The sequence below is a fragment of the Stenella coeruleoalba genome, assembly GCF_951394435.1.
Source record: "Stenella coeruleoalba genome assembly, chromosome: 6".
NCBI lineage: Eukaryota > Metazoa > Chordata > Mammalia > Artiodactyla > Delphinidae > Stenella > Stenella coeruleoalba.
Window position 1 is genome coordinate 98123324 of NC_137151.1, and position 7822 is coordinate 98131145.

Below are 7822 nucleotides of genomic sequence, written 5' to 3' on the forward strand. Positions count from 1 at the left end.
AGATCAAAGGGATTTCTGCAAAAAGTTAAGAATCTTAGACTCTAGAACCTAACCTGCAGTGTTTCATGTTGCCTGAAAAAAGTCAATGTGGATCAGGAAAAACCTGCTGTTATGACTCACACCCCGCATGTACTGTGTTAAAACCCAGAAAGAAGCCAAAATGTCTTTGTAAAAGATAAAGGCTGGGGCTTCCTTGGTGGCGCAGTGGTTGAGAGTCCGCCTGCCGATGCAGGGGACACGGGTTCATGCCCCGGTCCAGGAAGATCCCACATGCCGCGGAGCGGCTAGGCCCATGAGCCATGGCCGCTGAGCCTGCGCGTCCGGAGCCTGTGCTCCGCAACGGGAGAGGCCACAACAGTGAGAGGCCCGCGTACCGCAAAAAAATAATTAAAAAAAAGAAAAGATAAAGGCCGTGTGAAGAGTAAAAAATAAAATAAAGAGATGGAAAAGTAAACACTATCTCAGATGTAAGGATATTCAGATATTTAGGACCTCCCATAAGAAATAACTTCTTTTTTTTCTTAAGTCAATGGAGCCATAAATAAATGAACTTAATCTGACTTCTAACTAGCTCATCTGGTGAAAAGCTAGTGGACTAGAAGTTTATTTGCAGAACTGGGATCTTTCAGCAGCTCAATAACAGGCTTCCTGTTTGACTTCGGGCAAGTTATTCAACTACTTGATATCTAAAGTTACTCATCTGTAACACGAGTAGAACAATATGATAGCCATGTTATTTTTGGCTGCTGGGCTGCTCCCAACTTTGAATGTGTAACTGAATCTCACAGAGGAATTTCACAAAATTAATGAATATCTACAAATGCTGAAGGGCCTCAGGTCAATGTTGACTTCATGGAGTTATAACTATAGAGTAGCTGTTAATAGCCCTGGTGCCACCACCCTCTCTCCTAATCATTACTATTTCTGTCTGGTGTGTCCCTTCTGTTTAAGAGTCCATCTGTCCCTCCCCTCCTAGAAGACTTTCTCTCCATTCCACCATCCATCTGAGCCCTTACCACAGATTTCCTCTAGAATGCATAAGAGACCTTGACCTTGACTTGCCTCTGCTTCCTCCCTCTGTAACACCTTATAAGCTGGCTTCTGTCCATCACTCTATACGGTTTTCTTTGTGTCAAACTCAATAGTTCCCCGATGTACAAATTTTCCTACAAAGATGTGTTCTTCTCACCACTTTTTCTGGTGCTGTGAAGGTTGATGTCTAGACTTCAGAGAGGCTTCCATGTAGTAGATCACCTCCAACCTTTCTGGTGACTCCTTGGCCAATTCTTATTTCTCTTCCTGCCCAACGATCATCCTTTCTAATTCTTTCTAATAAATGGCTCACCTAATTATGTACTTTTTCTATTAACAGAAGCTGGAGCTTCTGTTCTTTATCTCTTTTAGATCTGTAGCATGAATTCTGTTGAAGATACATGTGTAACTTATCCACTGTCAAAATAGTAATGCATAACAAACCACCTTAAAATTTACTGGTCTAGAGGGGAGACCTTCAAGATGACAGAGGAGTAAGACAGGGAGATCACCTTCCTCCCCACAAATACATCAAAAATACATCTACATGTGGAACAACTTCTACAGAACACCTACTGAATGCTGCCAGAAGACCTCAGACTTCCCAAAAGATATTTTTTTTTCCCTTTTCTCTTTTTGTGAGTGTGTATGTGTATGCTTCTTGGTGTGATTTTGTCTGTATAGTTTTGCTTTTACCATTTGTCCTAGGGTTCTGTCTGTCTTTTTTTTTTTTTTTAGTATAGTCTTTAGCACTTGCTTTCATTGGTGGATTTGTTTTTTGGTTTGGTTACTCTCTTCTTTATTTTTTTAAATTACTTTTTAATTTTTTATTTTTAATAATTTTTAAATTTTTATTTTAATAACATTATTTCTTTTATTTTATTTCTTTTTCTTCCTTTCTTTCCCTTTCTTTCTTCCTTCCTTTCTTTCTTTCTTTCTTTCTTTCTTTCTCCCTTTTCTTCTGAGCATGAGGCAGACAGGGTCTTGGTGCTCCCGCTTGGTGTGAGGCCTGTGCTTTTGAGGTGGGAGAGTCAAGTTCAGGATATTGGTCCACAGAGACCTCCCAGTTCCACGTAATGTCAAACAGAGAAAGGTCTCCCAGAGATCTACATCTCAACGCTAAGATCCAGCTCCACTCAACAACCAGCAAGCTACACTGCTGGACACCCTATGCCAAACAACTAGCAACACAGGAACTCAACCCCACCCAGTAGCAGAGAGGCTACCTAAAATCATAATAAGGTCACAGACACACCAAAACACACCACCAGACGTGGACCTGCCCACCAGAAAGACAAGATCCACCCTCATCCACCAGAACACAGGCACTAGTCCCCTCCACCAGGAAACCTACACAATCCAGTGAACCAACCTTAGCCAATGGAGGCAGACACCAAAAACAACAGGAACTATGAATGTGCAGCCTGAGAAAAGGAGACCCCCAAACACAGTAAGTTAAGCAAAATGAGAAGAGAGAGAAACACACAGCAGATGAAGGAGCAAAGTAAAAGTGCGTCAGACTAAACAAATGAAGAGGAAATAGGCAGTCTACCTTAATAAGAATTCAGAGCAATGATAGTAAAGATGATCCAAAATCTTGGAAACAGAATGGAGAAAATACAAGAAACATTTAACAAGGACCTAGAAGAACTAAAAAGCAAACAAACAATGATGAACAACACAATAAATGAAATTAAAAATTCTCTAGAAGGAATCAATAGCAGAATAACTGAGATAGAAGAACAGATAAGTACCTGGAAGATAAAATGGTGGAAATAACTACTGCAGAGCAGAATAAAGAAAAAAGAATGAAAAGAATTCACTACAGTCTCAGAGACCTCTGGGACAACATTAAACACACCAACATTCGACTTATAGGGGTCCTAGAAGAGGAAGAGAAAAAGAAAAGGATGGAGAAAATATTTGAAGAGATTATAGTGGAAAACTTCCCTGATATGGGAAAGGAAATACTAAATTAAGTCCAGGAAGTGCAAGGAGTCCCATACAGGATAAATCCAAGGAGAAATATGCCAAGACACATATTAAGCAAACTATCAAAAATTAAATACAAAGAAAAAATATTAAAAGCAGCAAGGGAAAAACAACAAATAACACACAAGGGAATCCCCGTAAGGTTAACAGCTGATCTTGCAGCAGAAACTCTGCAAGCCAAAAGAGAGTGGCAAGACATATTTAAAGTGATGAATGGGGAAAACCTAACACCACAATTACTTTTCCCAGCAAGGATCTCATTCAGATTCGACGGAGAAATTAAACTGTTTACAAACAAGCAAAAGCTAAGAGAATTCAGCTCCACCAAACCAGCTTTACAACAAATGCTAAAGGAACTTCTCTAGGCAGGAAACACAAGAGAAGGAAAACACCTACAATAACAAGCCCAACACAATTAAGAAAATGGGAATAGGAACATACATATCGATAATTACCTTAAATGTAAATGGATTAAGTGCTCCCACCAAAAGACGTAGACTGGCTGAATGGATACAAAAACAAGATCCATATATATGCTGTCTACAAGAGATGCACTTCAGACCTAGGGACACATACAAACTGAAAGTGAGGGGATGGAAAAAGATATTCCATACAAACGGAAAACAAAAGAAAGCTGGAGTAGCAATTCTCATATCAGACAAAATAGACTTTAAAGTCTATTACAAGAGACAAAGAAGGACACTACATAATGATCAAGGAATCAATCCAAGAAGAAGATATAACAATTGTAAATATTTATGCACCCAACATAGGAGCACCTCGATACATAAGGCAAATGCTAACAGCCATAAAAGGGGAAATTGACAGTAACACATTTATAGTAGGGGACTTTAACACCCCACTTTCACCAATGGACAGATCATCCAAAATGAAAATAAATAAGGAAACGCAAGCTTTAAATGATACATTAAACAAGATGGACTTAATTGATATTTATGAGACATTCCATCCAAAAACAACAGAATACACTTTCTTCTCAAGTGCTCATGGAACATTCTCCAGGATAGATCATATCATGGGTCATAAATCAAGCCTTGGTAAATTTAAGATAGTTGAAATTGTATCAAGTATCTTTTCCGACCACAACACTATGAGACTAGATAAATTACAGGAAAAAATCTGCTAAAAATACAAACACATGGAGGTTAAACAATACGTTACTTACTAACCAAGAGATCACTGAAGAAATCAATGAGGAAATTGAAAAATACCTGGAAACAAATGACAGTGAAAACACGACCACCCAAAACCTATGGGATGCAACAAAAGCAGTTCTAAGAGGTAAAATTATAGCAATATAATCCTACCTCAAGAAACAAGGAAAAACTCAAATAAACAACCTAACCTTACATCTAAAGCAATTAGAGAAAGAAAAACAAAAAAAAACCCCAAAGTTACCAGAAGGAAGGAAATCATAAATATCAGATCAGAAATAAATGAAAAAGAAATAAAGGAAATGATAGGAAAGATCAATAAAACTAAAACCTGGCTCTTTGAGAAGATAAATAAAATTGATAAAACATTAGCCAGACTCATGACAAATAAAAAGGAGAAGACTCAAATCAATAGAATTAGAAATGAAAAAGGAGAAGTAACAACTGACACTGCAGAAATACAAAGGATCATGACAGGTTACTACAAGTAACTCTATGCCAATAAAATGGACAACCTGGAAGAAATGGACAAATTCTCAGAAAATCACAACCTTCCAAGGCTGAACCAGGAAGAAATAGAAAATATAAACAGACCAATCACAAGCACTGATATTGAGACTGTGATTAAAAATCTTCTGACAAACAAAAGCCGATGACCAGATGGCTTCACAGGCGAATTCTATCAAACATTTAGAGAAGAGCTAACACCTATCCTTCTCAAAGTCTTCCAAAATATAGCAGAGGGAGGAACACTCCCAAACTCATTCTACGAGGCCACCATCTCCCTGATACCAAAACCAGACAAAGATCTCACAAAGAAAGAAAACTACAGGCCAATATCACTGATGAACATAGATGCAAAAATACTCAACAAAATGCTAGCAAACAGAATCCAACAGCACATTAAAAGGATCATACACCATGATCAAGTGGGGTTTATCCCAGGAATGCAAGTATTCTTCAATATATGCAAATCAATCAACGTGATAAAACATATTAACAGATTGAAGGAGAAAAACCATATGATCATCTAAATAGATGCAGAAAAAGCTTTCAAATTCAACACCCATTTATGACAAAAACCCTCCAGAAAGTAGGCATAGAGGGAACTTACCTCAACATAATAAAGGCCATATATGACAAACCCACAGCCAACATTGTTCTTAATGGGGAAAAACCGAAACCATTTCCTCTAAGATTAGGACAAAGACAAGGTTGTCCACTCTCACCACTATCATTCAACATAGTTTTGGAAGTTTTAGCTATGGCAATCAGAGAAGAAAAAGAAATAAAAGGAATCCAAATGGGGAAAGAAGAAGTAAATCTGTCACTGTTTGCAGATGACATGGTACTATACATAGAGAATCCTAAAGATGCTACTAGAAAGCTAAAAGAGTGAATCAATGAATCTGGTAAAGTAGCAGGATACAAAATTAATGCACAGAAATCTCTTGCATTCCTATACACTAATGATGAAAAATCTGAAAGAGAAATTAAGGAAACACTCCCATTTACCATTGCAACAAAAAGAAAAAAATACCTAGGAATAAACCTACCTAAGGAGACAAAAGACCTGTGTGCAGAAAACTATAAGACACTGATGAAAGAAATTAAAGATGATACCAACAGATGGAGAGCTATACCATGTTCTTGGATTGGAAGAATCAACACTGTGAAAATGACTTTACTACCCAAAGCAATCTACAGATTCAATGCAATCCCTATCAAACTACCAATGGCATTTTTCACAGAACTAGAACAAAAAAATCTCACAATTTGTATGGAAACACAAAAGACCCCAAATAGCCAAAGCAATATGGGAAAGAAAAAACAGAACTGGAGGAAGCAGGCTCATTGACTTCCGACTATACTACAAAGCTACAGTGATCAAGACAGTATGGTACTGGCACAAAAACAGAAATATAGATCAAAGGAACAGGATAGAAAGCCCAGAGATAAACCCATGCACATATGGTCACCTTATCTTTGATAAAGGAGGCAAGAATATACAATGGAGAAAAGACAGCCTCTTTAATTAGTGGTGCTGGGAAAACTGGACAGCTACATGTAAAAGAATGAAATTAGAACACTCCCTAACACCATACACAAAAATAAACTCAAAATGAATTAAAGACCTAAATGTAAGGCCAGACACTATCAAACTCTTAGAGGAAAACATAGGCAGAACACTCTATGACATACATCACAGCAAGATCCTTTTTGACCCCCCTCCTAGAGAAACGGAAATAAAAACAAAAATAAACAAATGGGACCTAATGAAACTTCAAAGCTTTTGCACAGAAAAGGAAACCATAAACAAGACCAAAAGACAACCCTCAGAATGGGAGAAAATATTTACAAATGAAGCAACTGACAAAGGATTAATCTCCAAAATTTACAAGCAGCTCATGCCGCTCAATATCAAAATAACAGGGGATGGTGGTGTGAGGAATTGGGAGATTGGGATTGACATGTATACACTGATGTGTAGAAAATTGATGACTAAAAAGAACCTCTGAAACATATATATATACCAAAAAACAAACAACCCAATCCAAAACTGGGCAGAAGACCTAAATAGACATTTCTCCAAAGAAGATATACAGATTGCCAACAAACACATGAAAGGATGCTCAACATCACTAATCATTAGAGAAATGCAAACCAAAACTACAATGAGGGTAGTAGAGGTGTAGAATTGGTGGGGTGGGATGAACTGTGCTCCTGGTGGAAGCAGAAGAGCCGAGTGGGAACCATTGCCAGTCCAGTGGTAGCAGTTGGACTGACCATTGCTGCTGCAGGATTTGCAGCCCGTTACACTTTGCAAGACTTGAAGCATATGGAGCCTCAAGTGAAACAAGTTTTTCAAAGTCTACCAAAATCTGCCTTCAGTGGTGGCTATTACAGAGGTGGGTTTGAACCCAAAATGACAAAATGGGAAGCAGCATTAATACTAGGTGTAAGCCCTACTGCCAATAAGGGAAAATAGAGATGCTCATTGACAAATTATGCTTTTAAATCACCCAGACAAGGGAGGATCTCCTTATATAGCAGCCAAAATCAATTAAGCTAAAGATTTACTAGAAGGTGAAGCTAAAAAATGAAGTAAATGTATGATGAATTTTAAGTTCTTACTCATTTATGTATATGAGTACCAGCTTTTTATAATAAAATGCCCCAAAGCTACACATTTTAAAAATTGGCATAAGCTAAATCAAAGCCTTCATATAAATTTGAGGATTTAAAATCAGATTATAGAATATTTGTAGGTTAATACTCAATAATTATGGATAAATGCATGCCATTTGAAGTGTTGTTCATTAAAAAAAAAATACTACAATGAGGTATCACCTCACATCAGTCAGAATGGCCATTATCAAAAAATCTACAAACAATAAATGCTGGAGAGAGTGTGGAGTAAAGGGAACCCTCTTGCACTGTTGGTGGGAATGTAAATTGATACAGCCACTATGGTGAACAGTTTGGAAGTTACTTAAAAAACTAAAAATAGAACTACCATACACCCAGCAATCCCACTACTGGGCATATACCCTGAGAAAACCATAATTCAAAGAGAGTCATGTACCACAATGTTCATTACAGCTCAATTTACAATAGCTAGG

The 7822-nt window shown here is 37.6% G+C and overlaps 1 pseudogene across 1 annotated transcript in view; it reads left to right on the forward strand.

The window, feature by feature from the left end:
- LOC307187828 (mitochondrial import inner membrane translocase subunit TIM14-like) overlaps positions 1-7303 on the forward strand; it is a 35256-nt pseudogene extending 27953 nt beyond the window's left edge. Inside the window, exon 4 of the transcript in view lies at positions 6853-7303. The product of the transcript in view is annotated as a mitochondrial import inner membrane translocase subunit TIM14-like (transcript). The remainder of the gene's footprint in view (positions 1-6852) is intronic.
- The last annotated feature ends 519 nt before the right edge of the window (positions 7304-7822 follow it).